At 37.6% G+C, this 14,512-nt stretch overlaps 1 protein-coding gene across 7 annotated transcripts in view; it reads right to left on the reverse strand.

The window, feature by feature from the left end:
- Positions 1 to 14,512, reverse strand: part of GREB1L (GREB1 like retinoic acid receptor coactivator) — a 353,788-nt gene that overhangs the window by 76,184 nt on the left and 263,092 nt on the right. The gene's annotated exons all lie outside the window — the stretch shown is intronic.

Genomic DNA, 14,512 nt, shown 5'->3' on the forward strand with positions numbered 1-14,512 from the left:
CGGACATTTGCACACCAATGTTTATAGCAGCGTTATTTACAATTGCAAAGAGATGGAAACAGCCAAAATCTCCATCAACAGAAGAGTGGCTAAACAAACTGTGGTATATACATACGATGGAATATTATGCAGCTTTAAGACAAGATAAACTTGTGAACCATGTAATAACATGGATGGACCTAGAGAATATTATGCTGAGTGAATCCAGCCAAAAACTAAAGGACAAATACTGTGTGGTCCCACTGTTGTGAACGGACATTCGAGAATAAACTTGAAATATGTCATTGGTAACAGAGTTCAGCAGGAGTTAGAAACAGGGTAAGACAATGGGTAATTGAAGCTGAAGGGATACAGATTGTGCAACAGGACTAGATACAAAAACTCAAAAATGGACAGCACAATAATACCTAATTGTAAAGTAATCATGTTAAAATACTGAATGAAGCTGCATCTGAGCTATAGGGTTTTTTTTTGTTTTTGTTTGCTTGTTGGTTTGTTTGTTGTTGTTGTTTTTTACTATTACTACTACTTTTATTTCTTTTCTTTATATTAACATTTTATAGCTTTTTCTGTTGTGTTGCTAGTTCCTCTAAACTGATGCAAATGTACTAAGAAACAATGATCATGCATCTATGTGATGATGTTAAGAATTACTGAGTGCATATGTAGAATGGTATGATTTCTAAATGCTGTGTTAATTTCTTTTTTTTCTTTCCGTTAATAAAAAAAAAAAAAAAAAAAAAAAAAAAATTAACAAAACATTTAGAAATCATTCCATTCTACATGTACAATCAGTAATTCTTAATATCATCACATAGTTGCATATTCATCATTTCTTAGTACATTTGCATCGATTTAGAAAAAGAAATAAAAAGACAACAGAATAAGAATTAGAACGATAATAGAGAGAGAAAAAAAAAACCTATACCTCACATGCAGCTTCATTCAATGTTTTAACATAATTGCATTACAATTAGGTAGTATTGTGCTGTCCATTTCTGAGTTTTTATATCCAGTCCTGTTGCACAGTCTGTATCCCTTCAGCTCCAATTACTCCTTCTCTTTTTTTTTTTTTTTTTTTTTTTTTTTTTTTTATTTTATTTTTATTTTATTTTTTTTTATTAATTAAAAAAAGAATTAACAAAACAATTAGAAATCATTCCAATCTACATGTACAATCAGTAATTCTTAATAACATCACATAGTTGCATATTCATCATTTCTTAGTACATTTGCATCGATTTAGAAAAAGAAATAAAAAGACAACAGAATAAGAATTAAAACAATAATAGAAAGAAAAAAAACAAAAAAAACAAAAACAAAAAACCTATACCTCACATGCAGCTTCATTCAGTGTTTTAACATAATTGCATTACAATTGGGTAGTATTGTGCTGTCCATTTCTGAGTTTTTTATATCCAGTCCCGTTGTACAGTCTGTATCCCTTCATCTCCAATTATCCCTTCTCTTTTTTTTTTAATTAATGGAAAAAAAGAAATTAACCCAACATTTAGAATTCATACCACTCTACATATGCAATCAGTAATTCTTTTTTTTTTCTTTTTACATGGGCAGGCACCGGGAATCGAACCTGGGTCCTCGGGCATGGCAGGCAAGCACTCTTACCTGCTGAGCCACCGTGGCCCACCCCAATCAGTAATTCTTAACATCATCACATAGATGCATGATCATCATTTCTTAATACATTTGCATCGGTTTAGAAGAACTAGCAACACAACCGAAAAAGACATAGAATGTTAATATAGACAAAAAAATAAAAGTAATAATAGTAAAAACAAAACAAAACAAAACAAAACAAAACAAAACAAAAACCTATAGCTCAGATGCAGCTTCATTCAGTGTTTTAACATGATTACTTTACAATTAGGTATTATTGTGCTGTCCATTTTTGAGTTTTTGTTCCCAACAAAACTTTGTTGGAACAAAACTTTCAACATGTTGGGAACATGAGTTTTTTTTAAATAAAAAAAAAACAAACAAAAAAAAAACCCCAAAACACCTGCCTACAAAGAAAAGCCCAGGGCCAGATAACTTCACAGGGGAATTTTATCAAACATTCCAGAAAGAGCTAACACCAATCCTGCTCAAGTTTTTCCAAAAAATTGACAAAAAAGGAACTCTAATTAACTCATTTTATGAAGCTAATATCATTTTAATACCAAAGCCAGGTAAAGATGCTATAAGAAAGGAAAACTATAGGCCAATCTCTCTAATGAAAATAGATGCAAAAATTCTCAATGAAATATTAACAAATCAAATCCAACAGCCCATTAAAAGACCAAGTGGGGTTTATACCAGGAATACAAGGATGGTTTAACACAAGAAAATCAAACAAAATTCAACATCCTTTTCTGATAAAAACACTCCAAAAGATAGGAATCAAAGGTAACTACCTCAATATAATAAAGGGACTATATGAAAAACTGATAGCCAGCATCATACTCAATGGAGAGAGACTGAAAGCTTTCCCTTACAATCAGGCACAAGACAAGGATGCCCACTGTCACCACTATTATTCAACATTGTGCTAGAAGTGCTAGCTAGAGCAATCAGGCAGGACAAAGAAATAAAAGGCATCCAAACTGGAAAGGAAGAAGTAAAACTCTCATTATTTGCAGATGATATGATACTATACTTGGAAGAACCTGAGAAATCTACAGCAAAGTTACCTGAGCTAATGAAGAAATTCAGCAAGGTAGCGGGATATAAAATTAATGTGCAAAAATCAGTAACATTTCTATATACAAGCAATGACCTAGCTGAGGAGTCAGTTAAGGAAAAAAATTCCATTCAAAATAGCAACTAAAAGAATCAAATACTTAGGAATGAACTTAACTAGAGACAAAAAGGACTTGTACAAAGAAAACTATATAACACTGCTAAAAGAAATCAAAGGAGACCTAAACAGGTGGACAGACATTCCCTGCTCATGGATAGGAAGGCTAAATATAGTTAAGATGTCAGTTCTCCCCAAACTGATCTACAGATTCAACACAGTACCAATCAAAATTCCAACAACCTACTTTGAAGATTTGGAAAAGCTAAATACCAAATTCATCTGGAAGGGAAAGAGACTCCGAATAGCTAAAAGTATCCTAAAAAAGAAGAACAAAGTGGGAGGATTGTCACTCCCTGACTTTAAAACCTATTATAAAGCCACACAGTAGTCAAAACAGCATGGTACTAGCACAAAGATAGAAGCATTGATCAACGGAATTGAATCAAGAGTGCAGAAATAGACCACCAAATCTATGGTCAAGTGATTTTTGACAAGGCCCCCAAGTCCTCTGAACTGGGACAAAACAGTCTTTTCAATAATTGGGCATAGAAGAACTGGATATCAATAGCCAGGAGAATGAAAGAGGACCCCTATCTTACACCCTACACAAAAATTAACTCAAAGTGGATCAAACACCTAAATATAGCACTAGCACCATAAAGCTTCTAGAAGAAAATGTAGGGAAGCATCTTCAAGACCTGGTAATAGGAGGTAGCTTCCTGAACTTTACACCCAAAGCACAAGCAACAAAAGAAAAAATAGATAAATGGAAACTCAAAATCAAATGCTTCTGCACCTCAAAAGACTTTGTCCAAAAGGTGAAGAGGCAGCCAATTTAATGGGAAAAAATATTTGGAAATCACATATCGGACAAAGGTTTGATTTCCTGTATATACAAAGAAATCATACAACTCAACAACAAAAGAATAAACGACCCAATTATAAAATGGGCTAAAGACATGAATAGACATTTTTCTAGAAAAGCAAATACAGATGGCTCAAAAGCACATGAAGAGATGCTCATTTTCATTGGCTATAAGGGATATGCAGGTCAAGACTACAATGAGATACCACCTCATGCCTATAAGAATGGCTGCTATTAAACAAACAGGAAACTATAAATGTTGGAGAGGATGTGGAGAAACTGGGACACTTATGCACTGCTGATGGGAATGTGTAATGGTGTAGCCACTATGGAAGACTGTTTGGCAGTTCCTTAGGAAACTAAATATCAAGTTGCCCTATGACCCAGCAATAGCATTACTTGGTATATACCCAGAAGAGCTGAAAGCAATGACACAAGCAGACATTTGCACACTGTTGTTCACAGCAGCATTATTCACAATCGCCAATAGATGGAAACAAACCAAATGCCAATCAACAGAAGAGTGGATCAACAAAATGCGGTAAATACATATAATGGAATATTATGCAGCAGTAAGTCAAATGATGTCCTGAAGCACATGACAAGATGGATGAGCCTTAAGGACATAATGCTGAGTGAAATTAGTCAGACACAAAAAGATAGATACTGTATTATTTTTGTGACCAGCATAAAGAATGTTGAGGACTGTGGACTTTGGGCCTTCTACATGATGCCTGATGAATGCAGGTGGCTGAAGGATGCACTGATGGAGAAGTAGAATGGCGAATAATGGTGTATACTTATGAATGAAGGATGTGCTGCTACAGAAAGGAACAATGTCGTGAGGCATGCAATGATGTGAATGAAAATGTGGGATATTTGGTGAGACAAAAAAGCCAGAAACAAAAGAACAACAATGGTATGGTCACCTTTAGAAAATGCTTATAAGAAAACAGGGGCCTAGATTGTAAGCTTTTAGATCAGACACATTAAGTCCAGAGTGGTGATTATTATCTCTGGATTTTGAGAGGCTGTTTCATATATATAAACTGATATTTAGAGAGAAGAATAAAGCGGAACAGGTTGGGGTAAATAAAGTAATTCAGAACATAGGGGTAAGGAAGACGGTGCCTATATTTTAGAAACATACATACTCTTTGAGACCAATGGAAGAAAGGTTTATTTGACATGGAACTGAAATTTTCTGTGCTGCATAATCTAATTCAACCTATCTGTATAGCTCATTTGAACAACTGAAACAGAGAGAGCACAGAATGAGAAAGAGGTCCTTTAATCCTGTATAGATTATAGTAATGCCTAGAAACATCCTAGAGTATACTAACCAGATAATCAAAAGGTATTGGCAAAGTCCCCTGAGGGACGGGAGAAAGACTGTGGAACTATTAAACCTTACCATCAAGGAATCCCCTGATACTTTGTCAAACTTTAGGGACACCCAAATCAATAGGCCATGCCCTCGATCATGAGGCTTACTCTTGTGAGACACATGTAGGTAGCAGAGAAGCTTAGACTACCTATAGGCATGCCTAAGAGTTACCTCTGTTGTTGCTCAGATGTGGCCTCAGTCTCTCTAAGCCCAACTCTGCAAGTGAAATCATTGCCCTCCGCCCTACGTGCGACATGACATCCAAGGGTAAAAGTATCCTTGGCTACATAGGAGAGGACTCTCAGGGATGAATCCAGATCTGGCACCATGGGATCAACAATTACATCTGACCAAATGGGGGAAAAGAAGTGTAATAAAGTATCAGTGGCAGAGAGAGTTCAAATAGAGTCTAGAGGATACCCTGGAGGTTGCCCTTATGCAAGCTTCAGGTAGACCTTGCTACCTATCATAATCTGCCAACCCCCAACCAGGACCATTCTAGCCAATGCTAAAGAACACCTAGGGCAATTTATAAGATTCCACAAAGGTTCCATGCACTAGAGTAACTTTCCAGAAACCTACAACCTCCAGATGGGTCCCTGGTCCAGATAAGTCCTAAAATCTGGGCCAGCCTCTCCAGAACATTAGATAGTTCCATCTCCCTACCCCATATTTGTGACAGACCCTTACAATATGAAAAATTTAGAATTGCCATAGCCCAAAACACACCTAAAGACAGGTATGGAAAGATCAAAGGTGATGGTGGAGTTATACATAGAAGACAGGATTTAACAAATGAATATGAATGTTGAATCATTAAATTGATGTCTCTTTTAGTCGCCAGTATTTTAGAGCAGCTAGAAGTAAAAACCTAAAATTGTGAAATTGTAACCCATGTCAAACTCTGAAATACATTCTACAACTAATTGTGGTGCTGTCCTTGGAAATTTATAGCTTTTTTGTATATATGCTATTTTTCACAAAGAAAGAAGGTAAAAAAGTTGATTGTGATGATAAAAAAATATTTAAGCCCTCTAGCCTCCTATATTCTGGATCAGCTAGAAGGAGAAATGTGAGAGGATCATATGGCAGCCCATGTCAAAATCTGGGAATTGTCCTGTAACCATTTGTTGAAGAATGCTTTGAAAACTGTTGCTTTTTTATTTCTTTGCTTTGTATATATGTTATACAATAAAAAAAGTTAAAACTCTTAAAAAAAAAGCAAGTACACACATACCATGTCTACAATGCCAGTGTCACAGGCCATAAAGGTTGAAAGATTCTTTATAATCCAGCCCCAGAAGAAGGTAATCAATCATTCTGAGTTTCAAGTAACATTGATAAGATCAGGGAAATCTAAAATGTCCAGGGATAATTAAAGATGATCCAGTACTCATCTCACCCCATAACTCTGCCTGTTTGAAGAGAACCAAGCATTCTGATTTGAAGGTTCTTATACCCTCATGTTTTTTACATAAAGTTTCCATTTTTTTCCCTATAGTTTCTGTTTCTTGTCGGATTTCAGATGTTCCGTCCTTCAGTTCATTAATCCTAACCTTTGTCTCTTGAAATCTACCATTGTAGGTTTCCATTGTTTTTTTTCATCTCTCCTACTGTACCTTTCATTCCCATAAGTTCTGTGATTTGTTTTTTCAGACTTTCCATTTCTTCTTTTTGTTCATTCCTTGCCTTCTTCATATCCTCCCTCAATTCATTGATTTGGTTTTTGATGAGGTTTTCCATGTCTGTTCGTATATTCTGAATTAATTGTTTCAGCTCTTGTATCTCATTTGAACTATTGGTTTGTTCCTTTGACTGGGCCATATCTTCAATTTTCCTGGTGTGAATTGTTATTTTTTGCTGGCATCTAGACATTTAATTACCTTAATTAGTTTATTCTGGAGATTGCTTTCACTTCTCTTACCTAGGGTTTTCTTGCTAGATGAGTTTGTTGTCTATCTGTTCTTTGACCTTCAGTTCAGCTTTTTCTGGACCTCTAGCTTAGGTTTTGTTTAACAGAGGATAATTTTTCAGTTCTTGTTTTCTTGTTTCTTGTCCTGCTTGTATGGTGCCTTTTCCCTTCCCACCCTTAGGAGGGTCTACGTAGGTATTATAGACCCCAGCCGGGTTTTCCCGGACTACACTGGCCTCCTACCAGGGGGAAGGAGTCACCTGCATCAGTTTTCCCTGAGTGTGAGACCCAGCAGGTTAAAAGACTTTCCTGTGAAGTCTCTGGGCTCTGTTTTTCTTATCCTGACCAGTATGTGGCGCTTGTCTGCCTATGGGTCCCACCAGCAAAAGATGTTATGGGTCCTTTAACTTTGGCAGATTCTCCCTGTTGGGGCGTGGTGGAGACATAGGAGAGGTTGTAGGCTGGTTTTAATGGCTTCAAATTGCCAAGCCCTGGGGTCTGAATTCCTTGAGGGAGGGATTCCATCTGAGTTGGGCTTCACCCCTCCCCTGGGGAAGGCACAGGTGGGAGAGAGCTCTGAAAGCAGCCTGTTTCTGCCTATGCCTGGGGCAGTTGCAGCATGAGAAGTACCACCACTGAATCCAGAGGCTGCCAAGTCTCTGTAGAAACACAGCCACTAAAACCTCCATTTCCTCCCCTTTCCTCTTTTTCCGTGAGCCCAATAAGCAACCTTCACCTTGACCAGGTTTAGAGTGTCTTTCCTTTTCCCCTGGGAAGCCGCCTGTGGGGGAGGGGCGCAGGACACCGGCCACTGTGACTTAGGGAACTCATGGTTCTGGGGAGGCTCGCAGCTGGTCCAGACTGGGGTATGCTGTGTGTCTGGTCACTAATGTGGCTCCGGGAGCTGTTCTGTACTGTTTCTTGTTATTTAGTAGTTGTTCTGGAGGACGAACTAAAACACGCACATTGCTAAGCTGCCATCTTGGCCCTTCCTACACCCTAGACCACTATATACAGTTTCATTTCTAAACTTTTTAACTCTAATTTTTATTTCTTGCTCTTCTCATCAAGAAGATAGCCCCAAATAAAATAAAACTACTGTCAGGTTTAGCCATTCAGCTTCTTTGTGGATTAAATCAAGTTCTCCAAAATTTTGGTGTGCAAAACATGGTAATCATGCTTAAAAGGATATGAAAATTAAGAATATACTAAATCAATAGAGCACAATGAGTTTTTAATTGTTATTATAACAACAAATCTTCCTTCTTTTAGGCAGTCTCTTTTCAGCAAATATACAACCTGGAAATTAAAAAACTGGTTAAAACCCTACTAATCCTCAATGTGCGTATGATAGAGGAAGAATGGCTGGAGGCACATATGAAACCAGAAGGAATAAAGAATTGAGATGGTATAATCTAAGAATGCCTAGAATGAACAATGATGGTGATTAAATGTACAAAAAAAAGAAATATTTTTGCATGAGGAAGAACAAATGAATGTCAGTATTGCAGGGTGTTGAAAACAGATGGTAAATGAGAAAAAGTATAATCAATACAAACTAGGGTCTTTAGTCAACAGTAACTTTGTAATATGCTTCCACTGAATGTAACAAAGGCATTATGCCAAAACAAACTGTCAACAGGCAGGGGGACTGGGAAAGGCATATGGATTCTTTGTGGAAGAAAAGGAAAAGTCTTCAGATAGAGTATGGTAGCATATCTATACACTTAGGCTGGATTGTATGATGTGTGAATAAAACTATTTAAAAATGAAAAAACAAAACCCTGCTAATTGCCTTCCTTGCCCATGGTATTAGCAGTCCTTTGTCCTCTGGAGGTCCGGGTGGCTCCATTCCATCCTCCTACTGGGGAGTCTTTATTCTGGTTTTGGTGAAGCTTGTCTGCTGTTTGATCGGGTCCTGGAGGGAAACCCCGTAGCAGACCTGCATAAGAACAGCATTCTAGACACACATATCCAACTCCAGACTCATGTGCAAGTGACAGAAGCACGTTGGAGGCCTCTCCTCTTGACCAAAGTAGATTTCTGAAACATGGTTTTCATGACAAAACTTCCCTTAAAAATATATTTTAGCTTAAAATTCAATTCAATAAAATGTCATATAAAATTCAATTCAGGGGATGTAAGGGTAGTCCAGTCTCCTGTCATGTGGGAGACCTGGGTTTGATTCCCAGCCCATGCACTTCCCCCTCCACCCACCCCCTAAAAAATTCAACAAATGGTGCTGCAATAATGGCGTAGTCACGTGGAAAAAAAGAATGAAACGTGACCCTCACCACAGAGCATACAAAAAAAAAATTCAATTCAACAGATATTTACTAAATGTAAACAAGAAAGTAACGTTCCCTGACTATTTTACTATCCAACTAAAGAGAATGATCGTTCACAAACAAGTGACTACAAAACAGAGTGCAGAAAATGCAGGTGCACAGGAGCTCCAGGGCACAGGAAGACAGAAATTCTTGGAAGTGCTGTGTCTTGCAAGCCAAGGGAAGTGCATGTCTAAAGGAAGGAAGGTCACCAATGCAGCCCCAATACAATAAGGGCTGACAAGGTCATTGCCTGCGTTGGTGAGAGCCCTCTCAGGGTGGGGTGGGCTGTGGAACCCCCTTTGCAGGGCACTGAGGAGTGACCAGGAAAAGAGGAAGTGGAGATAATGGACAACTGTTTCCATAAGACAGAGATGAGGAGGGGTGTGGAGTGAGCTGGAGGAGTAGTTAGTGTTGTTTTGGAGACAGAGTGGCATGTTTAAATAAATGGAATGAGCCAAAGAAGAGAAAGAGGTTGAAGGCAGCAGTGACAGAAGAGATGAGCAGTCCTGTGGGGTCCATGAGGAGGAGATGGTGGTTGTCTAGAGCAAGGTAGGGAAATCGAGCTTAAAAACAGGTGGGGGTTCTTGAAAGAAGCCAGATGCACAAGGACAAATGCTGTATGATCTTGCTTATTTGAAATATGCAGAATAAGCATGTTCCTAGGGTCAGAAACTAGAATACAGGTTCCCAGGGGCAGGGTAGAGGGGGTGTGGAGTTAATGCTTCATTGGTGAGGAGTTTCTGTATCTTGGAAACATTTTGGCAATGATGATGGGGATGGAGGAACAACTTTGTGAATGTAATTAAGATCACTAAATTGTAGATTCAAAAATTTTAAAAGAGGAAAACTAGGTTGTATATAAGTTAACACACACATACCAACAGAACTGTACAACACAATGAGTGAGCCCTATGTTAACAGTGAGCTAAAGTTAATAGTATAGTTATAATAATATTGTTTCATGAATTCTAACAAAAGTACCACACTACTGCAAAATGTTAACAATGGGGAAAACCCGCTGTGTGAGGGGGTGGTACATGGGAACTCTGTACTTCCTACATGATGTTTCTGCAAACCTACAACTGCTCTAATTAAATGGAAAAAAAAATTAGAGACAGACTGGTATGTTTACAGCTAAGTTTTAGATTTGAAGGCAAGAAGTGTTTATCTGAAGTTATTTGGTGGGCTGTGTGGGGGTGCAGTAGGTGGCATAGTCTCTTGCTAAGAGGGAGGGAAAAGGTCACAAGTTTGAATGAGAGAAACAAAGTCTGCAACAGCCACTACAGAGAGTAGGAGAGATCTAACTAAAGAGCAAAAAAAAAAAAAAAAAGACTTTATTATGGCATTGGTTACAAAGGTTGATTTTTTCCCCCCATGGTGTTCAACATCTTGAGTACACAGGAAAGGAGTCTGTGGTCTAAAATTAGAAATATCTGATTGATGGTTGCAGATCCAACAGAATCCAGGATATGACTACAGAGCATGTGGTGGCCGAGGAGTGGGTTAAGGTGCTTGGGGATGAGAAGCTGGTGGTACTGGTATTTGCTGGGTTGTCCACTGAATTTGTCCTAACTCAGGATGATGGCAGGTTTTGAGGCAGAGAAGACTGTGAGCCAGTGTCAACATCTATAAATCAGGATTAGACTTAGGCAGCTAACTACTTAGTCACATTCAGAAAGTAACTTCAAGTACTAGCTTAGTTATATTTGTACAGAGGAATCTTCAGTGTTTCTCGATTCTCTCTCCTTCTTCATTGCCCAGTGAGTACTGTCTTTATTTATTTTTTTAATAAATCTTGGGTGACTGACTGATAGGGTATAAGGTCAATGAGATCAAGAATATATTATATAAAAGGTGAAAATCCCTCCTTCTACCTCTTCATTTTCCTCTTAATTTCCACCACCCTTCTAAAACTTTCTTATGTTCATCTGGACAAGTCACCTATCTATCAGCAGGCAAAATGTCTCTCTGGTTCTTTTATAATCATACATTTCTCATGTTCTTTTATAATCATGACATTTTGTGTCATTCCTCTGAGCATGAACTTCTTTGATTGGATACTGCTAGATTTGCTTCATCCCCTTAAAATACACCATTTTAAAAGCAAGGAGAAGAAAAATATGGAAGTCACTAATACTCCTCTTTTCATCCCCACCCATGTCAAATCAAAAGGGACTTACACTAATACCTTAGTATACTAAATCTATAGAATTTGGCATCTCCTGAACTAGAATAATTAGGCTACAAATTTGATTTAAAAGTAAAGGGAAAAAAAGCTGGCACTAACAGGAAAGCATTTTCTTTAGCCTAAAACTTCCTTATGCTGCTTCTCTACCTACCACTCCAACTGACAAGGACACTTTGGGCAAATTAAAAATTTAATCTATTTCAGTCCTTTTTTATTACTTTTGAGTTCTTTCCATAATGTTTTCCTTTCCTTTTTTAAAAAAATTACAATGTGAGTTGAGGTACTGAATGCTTCACTTTCAGTGCTGGGTCACTTTAGCGCTGCGTATACAGCAACACAATACTTCCTATTTTTACTTTTCACTTTTAGCCACACCGGGGCTGCCAAGAACATGCCCTTTCTGCATATTCTGGCTACTTTTCCCTGCCTGGTGTTTCTCCTGGCAAGCTGGCTGCTGAAAAGCTTGCTTTAGGGAAAGACAAATGGACATTATTTCTCCCTCTGCCCCTTTCTTCCTTAGTTTCAGCTCTCACTCAAACATTAATTGCACAGCTCTTGGTTTCAGGCCTGAGAAAGGCACCACATGAGGGACAAATATGAACAAAAAGGCCTTTGTCCCGAAGGTGCTAGCCTCTGTAACTTTAGGCACACTAAGCTCTCCTAGATTCACATGGAAATTATGTTAAGAGAAAATATGAGGAAACAGCCAGATGATTTGAGAAGCCTTTCTGTCCTAATACGATTTATGTTCACAGATAATCTTCTGCTAATGATTTACTCTGCCCTGGACAATTTCTCTTGATGTCATAACATTCTTATGGTCTTGTTCCCTCTACTTTCTAGTGGTATCACAAGAGTATGAAGGTATTTAAATATTAAAGCAAACAAATTTTGGTGTAAAGATATGAAATATTATATATTCATTAAGAATTCTGTTTACAAAAGCTTTTAATGATGTGGAAAAATGTTCATATAATATGTTAAGTGAAAAAAACAATGCAGAGAAGAAAACCTGGAACTCTAAGTATTAAATCATTCATTAACACCAAAATTTTAATGATTATCCTTGAATGGTGAGATTATAACTGTTTAAATTGTTCTGTTTTTTTTTATTTTTCAAAATAATGACTACTGTAACTGTTTTTTCTATAATAAAAATGAAGAAAGTTATTTTAACATGTAAAAATAATTATTTTTGCAGTAAAAATTTCAGTATGTATGCAAAAGCCAGATGTGACTAATTTTAAAATGTGTTTAGTCTTGAATTTTCCAAATTTGTCTGGAACACTTATTTTTCTGGATTCTAAGTTTAAATAACCAGTCAAATTCTAGTACCCTTTTGAAGTTTGAAAATCTTAAAACAGATCTAGAAAACTCTGAGGACACTGAGAAGAGAAAAAGAAAAGACCTATACAATTTCTTCATTTGTAAAAAATGCAAGGTTTATTTAGGGTCTTGCATTTATTAGGAAAGGGTAAAGTGCAGGTCACTGAGAGGTTATTTCAGGAAAAGGCTCTTCAGAGGTCCAACTGCTGACCATGGATGATTTCACAACTTCAAACAGGTGCTATATGTGTTTGCTCAAGCACGATTTGGGCTATCAGCTCACCACTCAGAGAAGCCACAAATGCCAAGTCGTACAAGCAAACACTGTAAGAGGAGACACTTCTCCATGTTATGGGAGTGGGAAACCCTTAAGACATAAAGAAAATCTGGTTGAAACTTGGGGTTCCTAAAGCCCATTCCTTCCCAACAAGACAGAGAGACAGAAAGAAATGTGGAAATGGCCAATAGCTGAGGGAGCCTAGATTCTGGGAGAGCTGAGAGAGAGAGTGCATTTGATTGACCCTCACTAACTAATCACTGCTAAGTAATTCAGGTACTTCCGTAACTTGTCATTCAGAATTTAATTTGTATGTATGTATGTATGTATGATGTATGTATTATGTATGTATGTATGTATGTATGCATTTTTGCATGGGCAGGCAATGGGAATTGAACCCGGGTCTCCAGCTTGGCAGCCAAGAACTCTGCCTGCTGAGCCACTGTGGCCCGCCCCATTCAGAATTTTAGAGGCGAAAAGATCACACTGTCAACCAGGCATTCCAGGGGAGACTTTATGGTCAGTTAGTTCATCAGGCCCATGGAACTAACAATGAAAGATTTCTTATAGAACCACCTACTCCAAGGGCAGCCCTCTAGCCAGTAGCATCAGTATCACCTGGGAGCTTATTAGAACTGCAGAATCTGGAGTTTAGCCCTATTGAAGGGGAATCTGCATTTTAATAACATCCCCAGGTGATGTGAGTGCATGCTAAAGTTTGAGGAGCACTATATGATTGTATGGACTATATAAAACTCATTTTGAACTTCTGAATTTTTTTCCTTCTTACCTGTTTTCAAATATGTTGAAACTAAAACTTTTTACTATGATAAAATGATCATCTTCCAGTTAAAATCTGTGCGTGTGTGTGTGTGTGTGTGTGTGTGTGTGTGTGTGTTCTGCCCCCGCCACCCCAGCTCAGGTACTCATAGCAACTTGACTTTTATAATTTCTTTTTTTAACCTAGTTTACAAAGGCAAACATTTTCAGCCTTTTCAATTTTTAGAATTCCTTATATCTTTTTGTAATTCTAAGCAAATTTCATTTCTTAGACACACTGTACTTACAATAGACTTCTGAAATTTTTGCCTACCTTTTTATATTTTCTGCAAAAAATTTTTTCTGGTACAGTTATTTTCTTAAAATCTTTAGGAACAATTCTAACTTTGTATTTGTTGACATGGGGAATGGTGGTCTGGTTTCTAAGTTGGAAAATGTGCTGATAATGGGCTAAATGTCTACAAACACACCTATGAGGCATGAGTACAAAGAGGGGATTTAGGTGGCATAGAACCCACCATACCATGCAAGGGTGACCTTCCCTTGAGAAAATTTCTCTTCATAAATGAGTGACCAGTTTCCAGTCCACTGATTAACTGAGTCACAGACTTAACAGTACATGGCAAACATGCACATCAATTTACCTT

The sequence above is a fragment of the Tamandua tetradactyla genome, chromosome 18 (genome assembly GCF_023851605.1).
Source record: "Tamandua tetradactyla isolate mTamTet1 chromosome 18, mTamTet1.pri, whole genome shotgun sequence".
NCBI lineage: Eukaryota > Metazoa > Chordata > Mammalia > Pilosa > Myrmecophagidae > Tamandua > Tamandua tetradactyla.